Raw genomic sequence first — 17,663 nt, 5'->3', positions numbered from 1 at the left:
GTCCTCACCGTTCTCTGTTGACCTCCTCTCATTTTAAACCCCATGTTTCCCTGAAGTATTCCTGTATTAGTTTCAGCCCAAGCACTTTCGGACCAGTACTGCAGCTCTACAGTAGGGGGCAGTCACAGACTGTACATCTTCACGTACTGGGTTTCAGACAACAATCAGATCCACAAGGTGGTCAGGTATTTTCACTGAGTTGATCCATAAGGTCAGATGCAAGATTTCTGTTAATAATGATACACGCAAAGAAAAATAAATCACTCTAAATAACACGTCACAAATGGATTAGTATAGACTGATATATAAATCATTTGGAGAGGGGTAAAGTTAAAGTTTAAAGGAGATGTGCGGGGCAGGTTTTATTTTTACACAGGGCACGGTGGGTGCCTGGAACGTGCTGCCGAGGGTGGTGGTGGTGGTGGAGGCAGATATGATAGTGGCGTTTAAAAGGGTGGCGCCGCGGTAGAGCTGCTGCCTCACCGCGCCAGAGACCAGGGTTCGATCCCGACCACGGGTGCTGTCTGTACGGAGTTTGCACGTTCTCCCTGTGATCGCGTGGGTTTTTACTGAGACCTTCAGTTTCCTCCCACACTCCCACGTCAAAGACGGAACAGGTTTGTGGGTTAATTGCTTGGTACAAGTGTAAATTGTCGCTAGTGTGTAGTGTGCGGGGATCGCTGGTCGGCCCGGTCTCGGTGGGCGGGCTTGATGGGCCAAATGGCCTAATTCTGCTACGAGAACTTATAAAGTATCATGTTATGAGTTAATTTTAAGAGTGTTGAAAGTCCAATATTAACATTAAGAGAATTTTGTTTTACATTTATGACAAATACATTTATTTTTTAAATCCAATGGTTTACGGAAGTGTATTAAAATGACGGCTGTTGATAGAATATCATGAATACCACAAATGGCTGAATATACGGACATTTATTTGGATGAAACAGCAGCAAGATGGTGAGGGCTACAAGACACAATATGTGCAGGGCACGATGTTTTTTGTACACAGATACGGGCAGATGGAGGCAGATACGATAGTGGTGTTTAAGAGGCTTTTTAGAAAGGCACATGGATGAATGAATGAATAAGTTTATTGGCCAAGTATTCACATACAAGGAATTTGCCTTGGTGCTCTGCCCGCAAGTGACAACATGACATACAGTGACAGTTAGGAATGACACATAAAACATTAATAATAAAGCATTATCGATTAAACATGTGAATTAAAGAAAATACCAGGGCAAAAGGAGGCTACAGATTTTTGGTTATTGAGTAGAGATACTACTTGAGGGATAAAAGCAGTTTTTATGTCTGGCTGTGGCTGTGGATATGCAGGGAATGGAGGGATGTGGATCACATGCAGGCAGAGGTGACTAAACAACATAGAGTACAGCACAGGAACAGTCCCTTCAGCACACACTATGTGTATTGAACATAATGGCAAGATAATCTAGTCTACTCTACCTACGCTAGATCCAAATCCTAGTACCATGATCAGCACAGACATTGTGGGCCAAAGGGCCTGTTCCTATGCTGTCCACTGTAGTGTTGTTTAGAGACACAGCTCAGAAATAGGCCCTTCAGCCCACCGAGCCTGCAATCCCTGCACATTAACACTATCCTACACACTCTAGTGACAATTTACATTTAAACCAAGCCAATTAACCTACAAACCTGTACGGGAGGAAACCGAAGATCTCGGAGAAAACCCATGCGGTTAAGGGGAGAACGTACAAACTCCGTGCAGACAGCACCCGTAGTCGGGATCGAACCCGGGTCTCCGGCGCCGTGAGGCAGCAACTCTACCGCTGCCCCCCCCCCCTGCCACTGTTCTATGCTCTGTATTTCACAAAGGTTTATCCCAGGCCATCCCATCGCTCCCAGCAGCAATTGCAGTTCAGCATTGCTGCTGTAAGTTACAATGCAGGTTAAACAGATACATTCGCAATTCACGAGCAGATCCTGAAATGATGCGCGTCGCAAAAGACTGAACGTCACGCATGAGGCATCCCACTGCAAAAATACATGCGGCGGGGAACAGTGATTCCCAACACAAAGCCTTGTGAATCACAAACACAAGTGATTTGTAAACGCCAGCACAAGTTGCTGGGCCATTATCATTCAATTTATTGCCAGTTCTATATTCCACGCATCCTTTAAATGTGGCAGCACTCCTGACTTAAGATTGCTGAAGCTGAAGTTACCATGTCGCAGTATTTGAATAAATAAGTTTCTCGGACACACATATGTACACACACACACACGTATATATACACACACACAAGTATATATACACACACACATATATACACACACACGTATATACACACATACACGTATATATACACACACATATATCTATACACACGCACGCACACACACACACACACACATATATATATATACACACACACACACATATATATATATATGCTATGAGAATGCAGGGTGACTTGGGCAGGTTGGAGGAGTGGGCAGATGCATGGCAGATGAAGTTTAATAGTAAGATTAAACGAGAACTTACCAGTTTGAAGTTTGATCTTGATTTTATGAGGAGTTACGATGAGCGATTACGTGAAGAAGGGCCATCCGTCTGCGTGCGCGTCAATCTTCAAAGCAGCGGTGTTAAATCACAGATAAAAAGACCTGAGAATAGTAAGATTGAAGAAACTAAAACTTCCATGTGACCTTGATAGTATGAGGGTGGGAGCGGTGGGCACGTAATTGCTCATCGTAACTCCTCATAAAATCAAGATCAAACTTCAAACTGGTAAGTTCTCGTTTAATCTTACTATTTTACTTCGGAGTCACGTGAGTGACTACGTGAAGATTTCAAAGCTCTGTGATTTTACGCCGGTTACGAATCCAGGCGTCACACACTGAATGTATTGACCATGGATGCGTGTAATCATTAAAGCATTCAGACATTACGTAGTTAAGTAAGGACACTGATGCTTTAAATGAAAGAAAAGTTTTTAAAAACTAGTTTCCCCTCCCAACCTTGGGGGTAAACTATGGGACAGAACTTAAAATGGTACGTGCAAACACCCCCAGGTAATAGGGTCCGGTAATAGGTTTGTTATAAAACCGGTGGACCGTTATTTCATTCGTCCATCCTGCAGCCACTAGGATGTTGTCAAGAGGCACGTCCATTGCTCTTGCTGCCGACGTAGATGCAGCCCTGGTGGAGTGAGATTTAACCATATGAACGTTCACTCTGTTACCGCCATTACCCCCTTTGACCATCTGGAGATGGTTTGTGTTGACACCTTCTGGTCTGTTCTGAGCCTCTGTGGTTCTCCGTAACTCTCAGATAGTGGTGTTAGTATGTTACCACACACACAACCGTAGGTCCTCTGGATATGCCAAGAACTGGATCTCCATCCCTGGCATCCCTGGCCTGCTATGTTTATATCAGGTTCCTGATTACGAATGTTATGTTGTTCATATTTGTGGTCATGTGGTCCAACCGTAGCTTTTGCAGTGTCTGGACTCTTTGTCAGCATACCACCTTCAGGGTTAGTTATAGGCGGTCCCCACTGTCAAAGTAGGGTTAGTACCACGCTCACATCCCATGTCTGTGTACCTTGGTCTTAGAGGTATTAGATTGTAAATTATCTTCATGAATTTTGTTGTAAAGGGGTGCGTTCCTATCGACCTGTGCCCTGCTTGCAGCATCAGATAGGAGGAAAGTGCGCCTCTGGCACGATTGATTGCACTATAACTTTGTTTATAGTTATAGTACTGAGTTGATAGGAAAATCCAAGACATCTGTTATCCGAACTGTGTTGTATTTGTTCGGACAGTCCTATGTCTTGAAATGGCCTCCTCAGAATCTGCAGACCAACAAGTTAATACGTTCGTGTAGTGGATGATTACTCCCTGTAACTGGGTTCACTAGGAGGTCCCTGCTCTTGGGTACAGCCATAACTGGCTGGACTATAGTTCCCAAAATTTTTGGGGACCAGGCTTGAGTAGGCCAATCTGGCACTACCAATATGCCTGTGGCTTAGTCTTGCTTGATTTTGGTCAAGCATCGGTTTGTGAGACAATTTTGCGGAAAGCATGCATAAACAATCCTCCCCAATTGAGGGAGAAAGCATCCACTGCCTTTGTTCCTGGATCCTGCTTGCAGGACACATATCTGGGTAACTGATGGTTTAGTCTAGATGCAAATAGATCAAATCTGGTATGCCAAATCGTGTAGTTATTTTGTTAAATACTGCCTGATTCGTGTGGCGGCGCAACTCTCGTCAGCAGCGGCCTCTGCAGTCCGTCTGCGTTTTTATTATTTTATGTCTATGTTTTTATGTAGTTTTTGTTATTTTTTGTTGGGGTATGTGTGTGGGGTGGTGGGGGTGGTGTGGGGGGGTTGGGGGTAACTTTTAAATCTCTCCCTACACGGGAGACCCGACCTTTTCTTTACCGGGTCTCCGTTGTCGTTCGGGCTGCAACGAGGAGCGGCCTCCAACAGGAAGACCGGGGGCTGTGGTGCCGACTACTCACCTCACCGTCGCGGAGCTGGCCGAGTCCGGAGCGGGTGGAGCTGTGGTGGACGCTGCTGCGGCCCGACCCCCGGAGATTCGGAGGCTGCAACTGCGGGTTTGGCGGACGGCGACACCGGGAGCCCGCGGGTCCCTGGAGGGAGACCGCTTTTCGGGGCTTCCGCAACGGCGACTTCTCCCGCCCGAGTTGCGGGGTTGAAGAGCTCCTGGAGCGGGGCCTACATCACCGCCCCGCGCGGCTTGGAATGGCCACGGGAGTTTGCGAGCGCACGCCGGGTGCTCTAACATCAAGACCCGGTGCGCGACCTTGCATCACCCGGCGTGGCTTTAATGGCCACGGGACAATCGCCATCGCCCGCCGGGGGCTTTGACTTTGACTCTGACATCGGGGGGGAGAGTGCAGTGGAGAGATAAGTTTTTGTTGGCCTTCCATCACAGCAATGTGATGGATGTTTATGTAAATTATGTTGTGTCTTGGGTTTATTTGTTTGTAATGTATGGCTGCAGAAACGACATTTCGTTTGGACCTCAAGGGGTCCAAATGACAATAAATTGAATTGAATTGAATTGAAACTGATTCAACATCCATTCTGTGTTGTTATTAAACATCCGTGATCCAGCATCTGTCAACGTGTTATAGCTACCTCGTAGATTTCCCAAATATTTCTCTTGATACACCAGTGCCAAATGAGGTTCGACAATCTATCGTAAGATACAGATTTTACACCACCCTTGTTAGTGGATATGTGCCACCGCAGTGGTGTTATCAATCTGAATTTGAACAAGCACCGGTTGCATATTGCTACAGAACCCCTTGAGTCCAAATTGTGCCCCCAACAATTCTGGGTAATTGATTCCATGTGTTGGGGAATTACAGACTCCTTCCATCTGCCCCCACAGCTCTAGACTGTGTTAGTGGCTCCCCATCCTTAGCCGCTAGCATAGGTCTGAAGAACCCTTGATGGCTTTCAAGCAAATTTACTTTGAGCTTTCTCTCGTTCGTTATCCACCGTAGTTATTCAACAAAGGCCTCTGCTGGCAATCCATAGTTTTGCCAATTTTGCCTGCATGGAATCTGAGTGTTCGTTCCTTTGCTCGCTGTAATTCTGGTAATGCAAAGGCCCGTACGTACTGCTGGAAATGCGGCTACTATTTGCCAATTACACTCGCTGTTTACCTGATAGATGGCTAGTATTTGACTATCAGGTCATAGCAGGCTTGATTAATATAGTCGTTTGCCCCTAGGCAAAGTCACCAACATATTTACTGTTTTTGATAGTAAATTCTAGGTAATCAATTACCCTTGTAGGTGTCAATTTTGATTTAACTGGATGGATGAGGTAACCAATTCTATCAAACAGGGTTTTGGTTTGCTTTGACTGATGCTTCTGCCAATTCTTGGTGCCTCCAAAATGAAATTGTCCAAATATGCCATTACTATGTGGTTCTGAGACCTTTGTAGACCCAGAATTGGTTTCCGTAGTTTTGTCAATAGTCTAGGAGCTGATGTCAACCCATTTGGCAGATCCATACCATCCAGTTAAACTTCAAATATCTCCTGTTCTTAGTGAATAGACACCGAATAGTATGCATCTTTGAGGTCGATGCATGCCATGTGACCATTTTATAGGAAGCTCCTATAAAACAGTAGTTAGACTGTAACAAAATTACTGTTTATAAAAGTCTATACTGCACAAATGAGTTAAACCTGGATGAAGTGACATCCTCCATCTGTCACATGTCCTGAATGGCAATCCTGCCCAAAATTACTGGGCCTGCCTCGAAGACAATTCCAGTCCGAGTTCCAAGTCTGCTTGGAACCTGTGTATGTTGTGCAGTAAAATTATCATGTTATTATCTGTTTTTTTAAAAAAATAAAATTTTTTAAACCAGTTCTGAAATTTCATGTTATTGTCATTTTGAACAAGAACACAAGAGTAAATTACCAACATGTAACTGCTCCACAATCCCTTGTTTCAGTAAACCCAGACCCACCTACCTCCATGGCTACCGGTGGTCTTGTGGTAAGCCCAAAGGCCCCTGATGCGGATTCCTTTTCTCTCCTTGATTGGGAGTAGGACTGGTAAGGAGTGTGGATTCCATGTTTCTCCCGACCTCTGCTTGGGTCTGGTCTGAAAACCTCATCATACTGAGTCTGCCTTGAAAGACGACTCTGATCGTATTTCCGTGCCCAGCTTTCAAGCTACTACCGGATTCAGTGAACCGCTTACCCCCTATGGAGGTGTGGGGTGTGTTGTCGCCTACTGATGATTTGCTTATTGTTGTGCGGATATTCTGCCAACTGCTGGCTCTTGAGGCCATATGCATGTGCTTCAGTATGTTCATACTTTAAATTCGAGATCAGTTACCTACTGATCATTCACACTCCCCTCCACTGAGAGTGAGGTTCGTAGGCAGCCCTGAAAACAGGTGCTGCCGCAGGCCCCTGAGGATACCTGTGCTGACATGGCCCTTCCAGTGGACCTAAATGAGATTCTAACTTTGGTCAGACTGAAATGGACCATGAATGCTCCTCTCCTCAGAGCAGGAGACATTTGTGCAGCCCTGAAAACAGGTGCTGCTGCCTGCGGGTTCTCCATAATACCCGGGCTGTCAAGAGCTAGATTCCATCCAGGGAAGCACCCAGTGGAACCTGGATGATTGCAGAAGCACTTATTTTCTGTTTGTTTGTATGGAAGCTTATTATTCCTTTTATGTAAAGCATTTTGGTGTTGACTTAAACAGTGCAATATAAGTAAAACTTACTTACTTACTTCCTTTCTTCTGCTTGTCCCTGGGAAGGTTTCCCCCCCCCTCTTCTTTGTACTCTGATTCAGAGTGGTTTCTTCCACATGTAGTTCCCCCTCCAATGGGGAAGACATTGGGCTGCGCCATGTGCGAGGCTCCTGGCACCGGCACTGCTGTAGGCCGTGCTGATACTGCTCCCTCCCTTGGAGCAGATCATTGTTGGAGCAACTTCTCCATATGTTGCTCCATGTGGGAGAAGTCGTCCTCAGATGCTCTCCGTTGAGGGAGGGTATCATCTGAGTCAACGGGTTCGTTTAGACTTGCGGGTGGTATTACGTCCCGCAGGTCAACCACGGAGCTCCTGCTCCCGCGCAAAGTCTCCTGCCGATTTTGCTGTCGGCGCTAATGTCGGGAAGCGAGGCTCCCGGCACCGGAACTGCTGTAGGCCGTGCTGATACTGCTCCCTCCCTTGGAGCAGATCATTGTTGGAGCAACTTCTCCATAAGTTGCTCCATATGGGAGAAGTCGTCCTCAGACGCTCTCCGTTGAGGGAGGGTATCCCTCTTCCCCGGACTCATCTGAAGCTGTGGTCTTCGGCAGCCGACATCCCCGCGGGCCGTCTCCTCGACATCTGGGCTCTGAAAAAAACTTCAAGCCCGAAAGAACGCAGGTAAGTGATTCAACTTTCCTTACCTGCTCATCCCGACGGCCTGGGAGGCTCAATGCCTGCCAGTCCATCGTGCGTGTTGCGTTCAGACGTAATGACGCGCACGCAGACGGACGGCCCTTCTTCACGTAGTCACTCACGTGACTCCGAAGTAAAATGTGGATAAATGTGAGGTTATCCACTTTGGTAGCAAAGACAGGAAGGCAGATTACTATCTAAATGGCGTCAAGTTGGGAAAAGGAGAAGTACAACGTGATCTGGGGGTCCTTGTTTATCAGTCTATGAAAGCAAGCATGCAGGCACAGCAGGCAGTGAAGAAAGCGAATGGCATGTTGGCCTTTATAACAAGAGGAGTCGAGTATTGGAGCAAAGAGGTCCTTCTGCAGTTGTACAGGGCCCTAGTGAGACCACACCTGGAGTATTGTGTGCAGTTTTGGTCCCCTAATTTGAGGAAGGACATTCTTGCTATTGAGGGAGTGCAGCGTAGGTTTACAAGGTTAATTCCCGGGATGGCAGGACTGTCATATGCTGAGAGAATGGAGCGGCTCGGCTTGTAAACTGGAGTTTAGAAGGATGAGAGGGACTCTTATTGAAACATATAAGATTGTTAAGGGTTTGGACACGCTAGTGGCAGGAAACATGTTCCCGATGTTGGGGGAGTCCAGAACCAGGGGTCACAGTTTAAGAATAAGGGGAAAGCCATTTAGAACAGAGACGGGGAAACACTTTTTCTCACAGAGAGTTGTGAGTCTGTGGAATTCTCTGCCTCAGAGTGCGGTGAAGGCCGGTTCTCTGGATACTTTCAAGAGAGAGCTAGATAGGGCTCTTAAAGATAGCGGAGTCAGGGGATATGGGGAGAAGGCAGGAACGGGGTACTGATTGGGGATGATCAGCCATGATCACATTGAATGGCGGTGCTGGCTCGAAGGGCCGAATGGCCTACTCCTGCACCTCCACTTCCCTTGGTACGGAGGAGATTAGTTCTTGGTTCCACTCCTCCTGCAGAACTATACTGGACTCTGTGGCTCCGCTAAAAACTTTGCAGCCCAGAGCTAAACCCGAGCCCTGGTTCAGTGACGCAACTCGTACAGCTCGACGGGAGTGTCGCAGAGCTGAACGAAAGTGGAAGAAGGACAGGCTGCAGGTTTCATCGCAAATTCTAAAGGACAGCTGACGAAATTACCAAAATACTGTTAAAGAGGCCAAAAGATATTACCTGTCTAATATAATAGTGTCTAAGCGTCACGACCCACGTGTGTTATTCAAAACCATTGATTCTGTTTTAAATGCCCCACAGCCTGTCTGCCTGGAAGCATCGTCCGAATTGTGCAATGACTTCCTGCACTTCTTTATCAATAAGGTTGTTTCTATAAGGGCTCTCATCTCAGCTCCTGCCTCTGACCCCTCTGTTCCGGCCCCATGCCTGGTGGCATTCGATAAATTTGTGCCTCTGACATTGTCGGGTCTAGAGGATGTGGTTAGGCATATTAAGCCGTCGGGTTCCCCTTGTGATGCTGTCCCTCCTCTTCTTTTTAAAGAGGTTTTCCCGAGTATAGGGCAGTCGATTCTCGCCATCATAAACAGTAGCTTGTGTTCTGGGGTTGTAAATTTTAAACATGCAGTAGTGCAACCACTACTTAAGAAGCCTGGCCTGGACCAAACTGTTCTGGCCAATTTTAGGCCGATCTCCAAGTTGCCATTTATCTCTAAAATCATGGAGAAAGTAGTTTATGCTCAGCTGAAACTCTTCCTGGATGAGCACAATATTCGGGAGGTTTTCCAGTCTGGATTCAAAGCTATGCATAGCACAGAGTCGGCTCTGCTAAGGGTTTTTAACGACATCCTCCTGGCAAACGACTCCGGTAATTATGTGGTTCTTGTCTTGCTGGACCTATCTGCCGCCTTCGATACAGTGGACCATGGAATTTTAATTTCCCGATTACAGCACCAAGTGGGCATTTGTGGCAGTGCCCTGGGATGGTTCAGGTCCTATCTGGCAGACAGAACCATGCGTGTAAGCCTTGCTGGCTTTGAATCCTCCTCTACTCCCTTGGTATATGGGGTTCCACAGGGCTCAATTTTAGGGCCCCTGCTCTTCTCTCTATACCTACTTCCTCTGGGCTCAATTTTAAGAAGGCATGGCATCTCCTTTCACTTTTACGCAGATGATAGCCAGTTATATATGCCACTCAGGAAAGAAGACGACTATTCTCTAAAATCACTTCTGTCTTGTCTTGAGGACATTAAGTCCTGGATGGCCTTAAACTTTCTGGGACTTAATGAAAAAAAGACAGAGGTGATTTTGTTTGGCCCCAATGGCTGCCGTGAACCTCCCTTTGTTGACTTGGGTCCACTGGCATTGTCTGTAAAGCCAACAGTTTTAAACCTGGGTTTTAGGATGGACGGTGATTTTAAACTAGATAAACAAATAGGCGCGGTGGTTAAGTCCAGCTTCTTTCACCTAAGGAAGCTGGCAAAGGTGAAGCCCATCCTCGAGCGGCAGCATTTTGAAACAGTAATCCATGCCTTTATTACATCTAGGCTGGATTACTGTAACGCACTCTACTCTGGAGTCGCACGAGCTTCATTGGCTCGTCTCCAGCTGGTTCAAAATGCTGCCGCTCGTCTTTTGACCGGAACTCGAAAGAGGGAGCACATTACGCCAATTTTGGCCTCCCTTCACTGGCTCCCAGTGCACTTTCGAGTTCATTTTAAAATTCTTTTATTTGTTTTCAAATCGTTGAATGGGCTCGCCCCGCCTTACCTATCTGAGCTGCTCCACCTATATGCTCCTGCCCGGTGCCTCAGGTCAGCTGATCAGCTGCTCCTTGAGGTACCGAGGTCTAAGCGGAAGCTCAGAGGGGATAGAGCCTTTTCTGTTGCTGCTCCGGCACTTTGGAACACCTTGCCGTTGCACATCAGACAGGCCCCCTCACTGTCCATCTTCAAATCCTCCCTAAAAACTCATTTTTATTCTCTGGCTTTCGACACTGGCTGAGACATTGCTCCTGTTCTTAGTGCTTTTAATGTCTTTTAATTTTTACTGTTTTTAGTCCTTCGTTTTACGGTTTTTAATGGTTTGTAATAACTTTTTGTCCATGAGTTCTCATGTACAGCACTTTGTGGCAACTGCAGTTGTTTAAAGCGCTTTATAAATAAAGTTTATTATTATATTATTATTATTGTCTATATATACACACATACGTATATATATATATATACACACACACACACATATATATATACCCACGCATATACACACACACGTATATACACACACACACACACACACACACACATATATATATATATATATATATATATATGTATATATATACACGCACGCACATAAACAAGCAACCAATAATAGTGTAAATAATAGTGCATAGTTCCTTTGTGCCTCACTCTTCCAGTTGACACTCATGCTCGTGCCCTGGGCTGTTGCGGCACTTGTGAGAAAAGTCGGTCGGAGACACAGAGGCCGTGACACGAGCCACTACTCACACAGCTGGTGGTTCACTCAGGCCCAGATATGCCACTCAAGTGTCTCATTAAGGAGTGGATGTAATCAAACTGTGGAAGTTACCAGCTCCAGAGTTTGACTTCAATAAGAAGTAAATATTAGAATGCAATTTACTGAATGTCAGAAATAATCACTTGAGAGGGAGCTGGCGTTATGAAGAATACTCGGTCTTACGCCGGGGAATTTAATGCTTGGCTCAACGACTCAATTGATTTAATTGAGGAAATAACAGGAATGTGAAGATCAAAAGCTGTGTTTGACAAAACAGCACCAAAAATATTAGATCACTCGGATTTCCAGGATAATGAATGCCTGTGCATAAACAACGCTAATTATACAAGATGATGATTGCACTAATCAGTTCTCGTGATTAACAGAGTTATCATAAGGTCATAAGTGATAGGAGTAGAATTAGGCCACCAAGTCTGCTCCGCCATTCAATCAAAGTTCTAAACTCTCTTGTCTTACACTTAGAACAGTACAGCACAGGAACAGGCCCTTCGGCCCACAATGTCTGTGCTGAACACGATGCCAAAATAAACTTATTTCCTCTGCCTACACATAATCCACATTCTTTCATAGCCTGCACATCCATGTGCGTTAAATGCCACGATCGTATCTGCCACCACCACCCCCAGCAGCATGCTCCAGGCACCCACCACCCTCTGTGTGAAAAACAAAAACTTGCCCCGCACATCTCCATTTAATTTTGTCCTTCTCACCTGATGCCTTCTGGTCTTTGATATTTCATCCCTGGGTGAAAGGTTCTGACTGTCTGCTCTGTCAATGCCTCTCAGAATTACCCATTATAGTTTTACCAGGTCTCCCCTCAATCTCCAATGCTCCAGAGAAACAAGCCATGTTTGAGATCACTTCTGTCGATCATTCCTACAAAGGGTCCATAGAATGGATTAAACGGATCTAGAAACAGCACTTGGTAACTCAGCAACAGGGCCGGCAGAGCAGACAAAGCTCAGCAAGGCAGCTTCTTCCCAGCTCTTATCAGGCAACTGATCCATCCGACCCCAACTTGAATTACTGTCTACTGCTGAACTACTATCTACCTCATTGGTGACCCTTGGACTATCCTTGATCGGACTTTGCTGGCTTTACCCTGCACTAAACCTTATTCCATTATGTATCTGTATTATGTATCTATATTATGTATACATGTATCTGTACACTGTAAATGGCTCGATTGTAATCATGTGTAGTCTTTCCGCTGACTGGTTAGCACGCAACAAAAGCTTTTCACTGTACCTCGGTACACGTGACAATAAACTGCACAGTAACTGTAATTGCAAGTCTCTGGAGACATGCGACGTTTCGGATCGGAACTCCTCCTCAGTCGCGGCCAAAAAGTCGTCAATCTCCAGAGTTGCCGCCTGACCGACTGAGTTACTGAGTCCGCCATGTTTTGTAATCTCCTTCGCTCCTGGGCTGAACCAGGCTGTGATGCAAATGGTCAGTGTGCTCTCGACCGTACACCTGTAGCAGTTCAGGAGGGGATTGGATTGGTCGACCTGCCGCTAATCCCGCCTCACACGCGAACAGGCTTCACTTGCAGGTTGCAACCGCTCTCAGGGACCAGTTAGCTTTTCATTAGAGCAGAAACAGGCCCTTCAGCCCACGCTGATCGGCGATCCCTGCACACTAGCACGATCCTACATACACTAGTGACAATTTACAATTTTACCACAGCCAATTAACTTACTAATCTGCACGTCTTTGGAGTGGGGGAGAAAACCGGAGCTCCCGAGGAAAACCCACGCAGGTCACGGGGAGAACATACAAACTCCGTACAGACAGCGTCCGTAGTCAGGATCGAACCCGGGTCTCTGGCGCTGTGAGGCATCAATTCTACCGTTGCGCCACCTGCAGATCTCGGGATGCAAGGTGCTGCTCTGACTCGGCACGTTGGCTGCAAGTGTGTCAACTTTCACCAAGCAGTGAAGATCCACACTCTGCAGAGCCATGCTGTCTGATTTATCATTCACTCTGCATTTGACCTTGCCTTCTACCGCAGCAAGCACGTTGGAAAGCATTTTGCGTCCTAATAGACTCCAAGTTCGGAAGGACTGCACATTTAGAATAGTTATTTCAGCGTTAAAAGAATATAATAGAAGATCATGAGGTCATCAGGAATAGGAGCCATTCGGCCCATCCAGTCTACTCCGCCATTCAATCATGGCTGATAGAAACATAGAAAAAATAGGTGCAGGAGTAGGCCATTTGGCCCTTCGAAGCCAGCACCGCCATTCAATATGATCATGGCTGATCATCTAAAATCAGTACCCCATTCCTGCATTTCCCCCCATATCCCTTGATTCCATTAGCCCTAAGAGCTAAATCTAACTCTCTCTTGAAAACATCCAGTGAATTGGCCTCCACTGCCTTCTGTGGCAGAGAATTCCACAGATTCACAACTCTCTGGGTGAAGAGGTTTTTCCTCATCTCAGCCCTAAATGGCCTAACCCTTATTCTTAAACTGTGACCCCTGGTTTTGGACTCCCCCAACATCGGGAACAATTATCCTGCATCTACCCTGTCCAATCCTTTAAGAATTTTATACGTTTCTATAAGATACCCTCTCATCCTTCTAAATTCCAGTGATTAGATGCCCAGTCGACCCATTCTTTCATCATGTCAGTCCCGCCATCCCGGGAATTAACCTGGTGAACCTACGCTGCACTCCCTCAATAGCAATAATGTCCTTCCTCAAATTAGGAGACCAAAATTGCACACAATACTCCAGGTGCAGTCTCACCAGGGCCCTGGACAACTGCAGTAGGACCTCCTTGCTCCTAAACTCAAATCCTCTCGCAATGAAGGCCAACATGCCATTAGATTTCTTCACTGCCTGCCGTACCTGCATGCTTACTTTCAGTGACTGATGTACAAGCACACCCAGGTTTCGTTGCACATCCCCTTTTCCTAATCTGACACCATTCAGACAGTAATCTGCCGCCTTGTTCTTGCCACCAAAGCAGACAACCTCACATTTATCCACATTATACTGCATCTGCCATGCAGCTGCCCACTCATCCAACCTATCCAAGTCACACTGCAGCCTCATAGCATCCTCCTCGCAGCTCACACGGCCACCCAGCTTTGTGTCATCTGCAAACTTGAAGATGTAACATTTAATTCCCTCGTCTAAATCATTAATATATATTGTAAATAACTGGGGTTCCAGCACCGAGCCTTGCTAGTCACTGTTCTATCTATCTCTCCCACCTAACCCCATTCTCCTGTCTTCTCCCCATAACCTCTGACACCCACACTAATCTGTACTGATCAAATCGCAGAAGTTTAAAAGTGGTCCCTGGATGGGTCTTGGGGGGGGGGGGGGGGGATACTGCAAGCACGAACTGTAACATTCGAAGTAAAGTTTGGAGCTTGGCTTGATTTGGGGCAATGAAATGTTGCTCTGAATAGAAAACAGCACATTTGCACCCAAAAGAAGCCAAACAAACCAATTTCAGAAGTTGTCAAAGCGTAGAGTGGATTCACCGTGTGAGGGAGCGGGCGCTAAGATGAGTGCTGGCAGCTCTCTGGAGGAACACCAGCACGCTTCGCTGCCTCAACATTAAACTGCACGTTTCCTGAGCCATGGAGATGTCGGGTGTGGAGGCTGGAGGCAGAGGGCCTGGGCAAATTGCATTTTACAAATTTTATGTTCATCTTGTGTTGATTGAACGAGATGTCCGATCCCAGAGTTAGACTCCATTGCTGAATCTGCCCAGCCAGAGTTACAGCACCGAAACAGTCTGTCAGCATATCAGGCAGTGGTGTTATAGTCAGACCATTGCTCATGATAATATATTCGGGCAGCACAGTGGCACAGTTGCAGCCTCACAGCGCCAGAGACCCGGGTTTGATCCAGACTACGGGTCATTTGCAAGCTGGGCCGCGGGGCCTGTTTCCACGCTGTATCTCTCTCACCACTCGCTTGCTTTCACCTTCACTCTCCTCTTCTACATTTAACCGTGTCACTCAAACAGACAGACAGCCGTCTCAAATAGTCACAAATGCTGGAGTAACTCAGTGCATCAGGCAGCATCTGTTGAGAATGTGGAGAAGTGACGTTTCATAAGGTCAAAGTGATAAGAGCAGAATTATGCCATTAGGCCCATCAAGTCTACTCCGCCATTCAATCATGGCTGATCTATCTCTCTTTCCTAACCCCATTCTCCTGCCTTCTCCCCATAACCTCTGACACCTTTCCTGATCAAGATTCTATCTACCTCTTCCTTAAAAATATCCATTGACTTGGCCTCTACAGCCTTCTGTGCAAAGAATTCCACAGATTCACCACCCTCTGACTAAAGCACCTCCTCATCTCCTTCCGAAAGGAACGTCCTTTAATTCTGGGGTTATGACCTCTAGTCCTAGACTCTCCCACATGTGGAAACATCCTCTCCACATCCACTCTATCCAAGCCTTTCAAGCAAGTACAGGCCCAGTGCCGACAAACGCTCATCATATGTTAACCCACTCATTCCTGGATTCATTCTTGTAAACCACCTCTGGACCCTCTCCAGTGCCAGCACATCCTTCCTCAGATATGTTTTGGGCCAGGGTTCTGAGACAGCTGCCTCACATTAATCAATTGAGCTGAGCCCCAAGATCCTCATTCACCTGTATTGAAAAACTCACAGCTAACTACTGCTGATATTCTAGACTAAGGTACACAAAATTTCTGGGGAAACTCAGCGGGTGCAGCAGCATCTATGGAGCGAAGGAAATAGGCGACGTTTCGGGCCGAAACCCTTCTTCAGACTGATGGGGGGTGGGGGGGGGAGAAAGAAGGAAAAGGGGAGGAGGAGGAGGAGCCCTAGGGCGGGCGGATGGGAGGGTGGGAGGAGACAGCTAGAGGGTTAAGGAAGGGGAGGAGACAGCAAGGGCTAGCAAAATTGGGAGAATTCAATGTTAATGCCATACGGACGCAAGGTCCCCTTTAACCGCAAGAAATGCAACACCTGTCCCTTCACCTCCCCCCTCGACTCCATTCAAGGACCCAAGCAGTCGTTCCAGGTGCGACAAAGGTTCACCTGTATCTCCTCCAACCTCATCTACTGCATCCGCTGCTCTAGATGTCAGCTGATTTACATCGGGGAGACCAAGCGTAGGTTGGGCGATCGTTTCGCCGAACACTTCGTCTCAGTCCGCAATAACCTACCTGAACTCCCGGTGGCTCAGCACTTCAACTCCCCCTCCCATTCCCAATCCAGCCTCTCTGTCCTGGGTCTCCTCCATTGCCAGAGTGAGCAACAGCGGAAATTGGAGGAACAGCACCTCATATTCCGTCTGGGGACCTAGCGTCCGTATGGCATTAACATTGAATTCTCCCAATTTTGCTAGCCATTGCTGTCTCCTCCCCTTCCTTAACCCTCTAGTTGTCTCCTCCCACCCTCCCATCCGCCCGCCCTCGGGCTCCTCCTCCTCCTCCCCTTTTCCTTCTTTCTCCCCCCCCCCCACCCCCCATCAGTCTGAAGAAGGGTTTCGGCCCGAAACGTCGCCTATTTCCTTCGCTCCATAGATGCTGCTGCACCCGCTGAGTTTCCCCAGCAATTTTGTGTACCTTCAATATTCCAGCATCTGCAGTTCCCTTTTGAACATTCTAGACTAAGAGGTCACTTAAAGGAACTAGTCCCCATAGTGGAAAGGGGAGTGAGATGTTTGTACAATTGGCCATCTCTGCCTTAGTTAATGAAATTTAGCTAATGAAAATCACTAAAGTTAATTAAATGGGCAGCAGTGGAGGAAATGACATTAATTTCCTTATCGTGGCACAGCCTCCTGTTCCTCTGCTGATAAAGGTTGATACCGTCTTCATTTAATTTAAACATTTCATGTTGAAACTCACTGCACAGTTTGGAAGCAAATTATAACACGTTGGTGCTAAAACGACGAGCATTTACAGTCCATGCTGTTGTGAAGTCAGATAGAACAGTGACATTCTTACTTGCTGCAGCACAGCGTATATACTAGACCATGTGGGACCCGTTGGGCCCCGTACCCCAACGCATTATTCCGCCTCTCACCCATTCCCCCAACGCAACCCGCTCCCGAACGCAATATTCCACCACTAACCCATAGCCCTCAACTGCGCAGGCGCGGCTCGTTTCCCCTCACCCCACAGCACTCCCCATCTTAAGGGGTTGGACAGGCTAGATGCAGGAAGATTGCTCCCGATGTTGGGGAAGTCCAGGAC

General features: G+C 46.8%; 1 protein-coding gene across 2 annotated transcripts in view; it reads right to left on the bottom strand.

Annotated features, from left to right (window-relative positions):
- LOC116979633 overlaps positions 1 to 17,663 on the bottom strand; it is a 164,457-nt gene that overhangs the window by 13,685 nt on the left and 133,109 nt on the right. The gene's annotated exons all lie outside the window — the stretch shown is intronic.

This window comes from Amblyraja radiata, chromosome 13 (genome assembly GCF_010909765.2).
Source record: "Amblyraja radiata isolate CabotCenter1 chromosome 13, sAmbRad1.1.pri, whole genome shotgun sequence".
Taxonomy (NCBI): Eukaryota; Metazoa; Chordata; class Chondrichthyes; order Rajiformes; family Rajidae; genus Amblyraja; species Amblyraja radiata.
The sequence above is the reverse complement of the archived record's forward strand: the minus strand, read 5'-3'. Positions and strand labels throughout refer to the sequence as shown.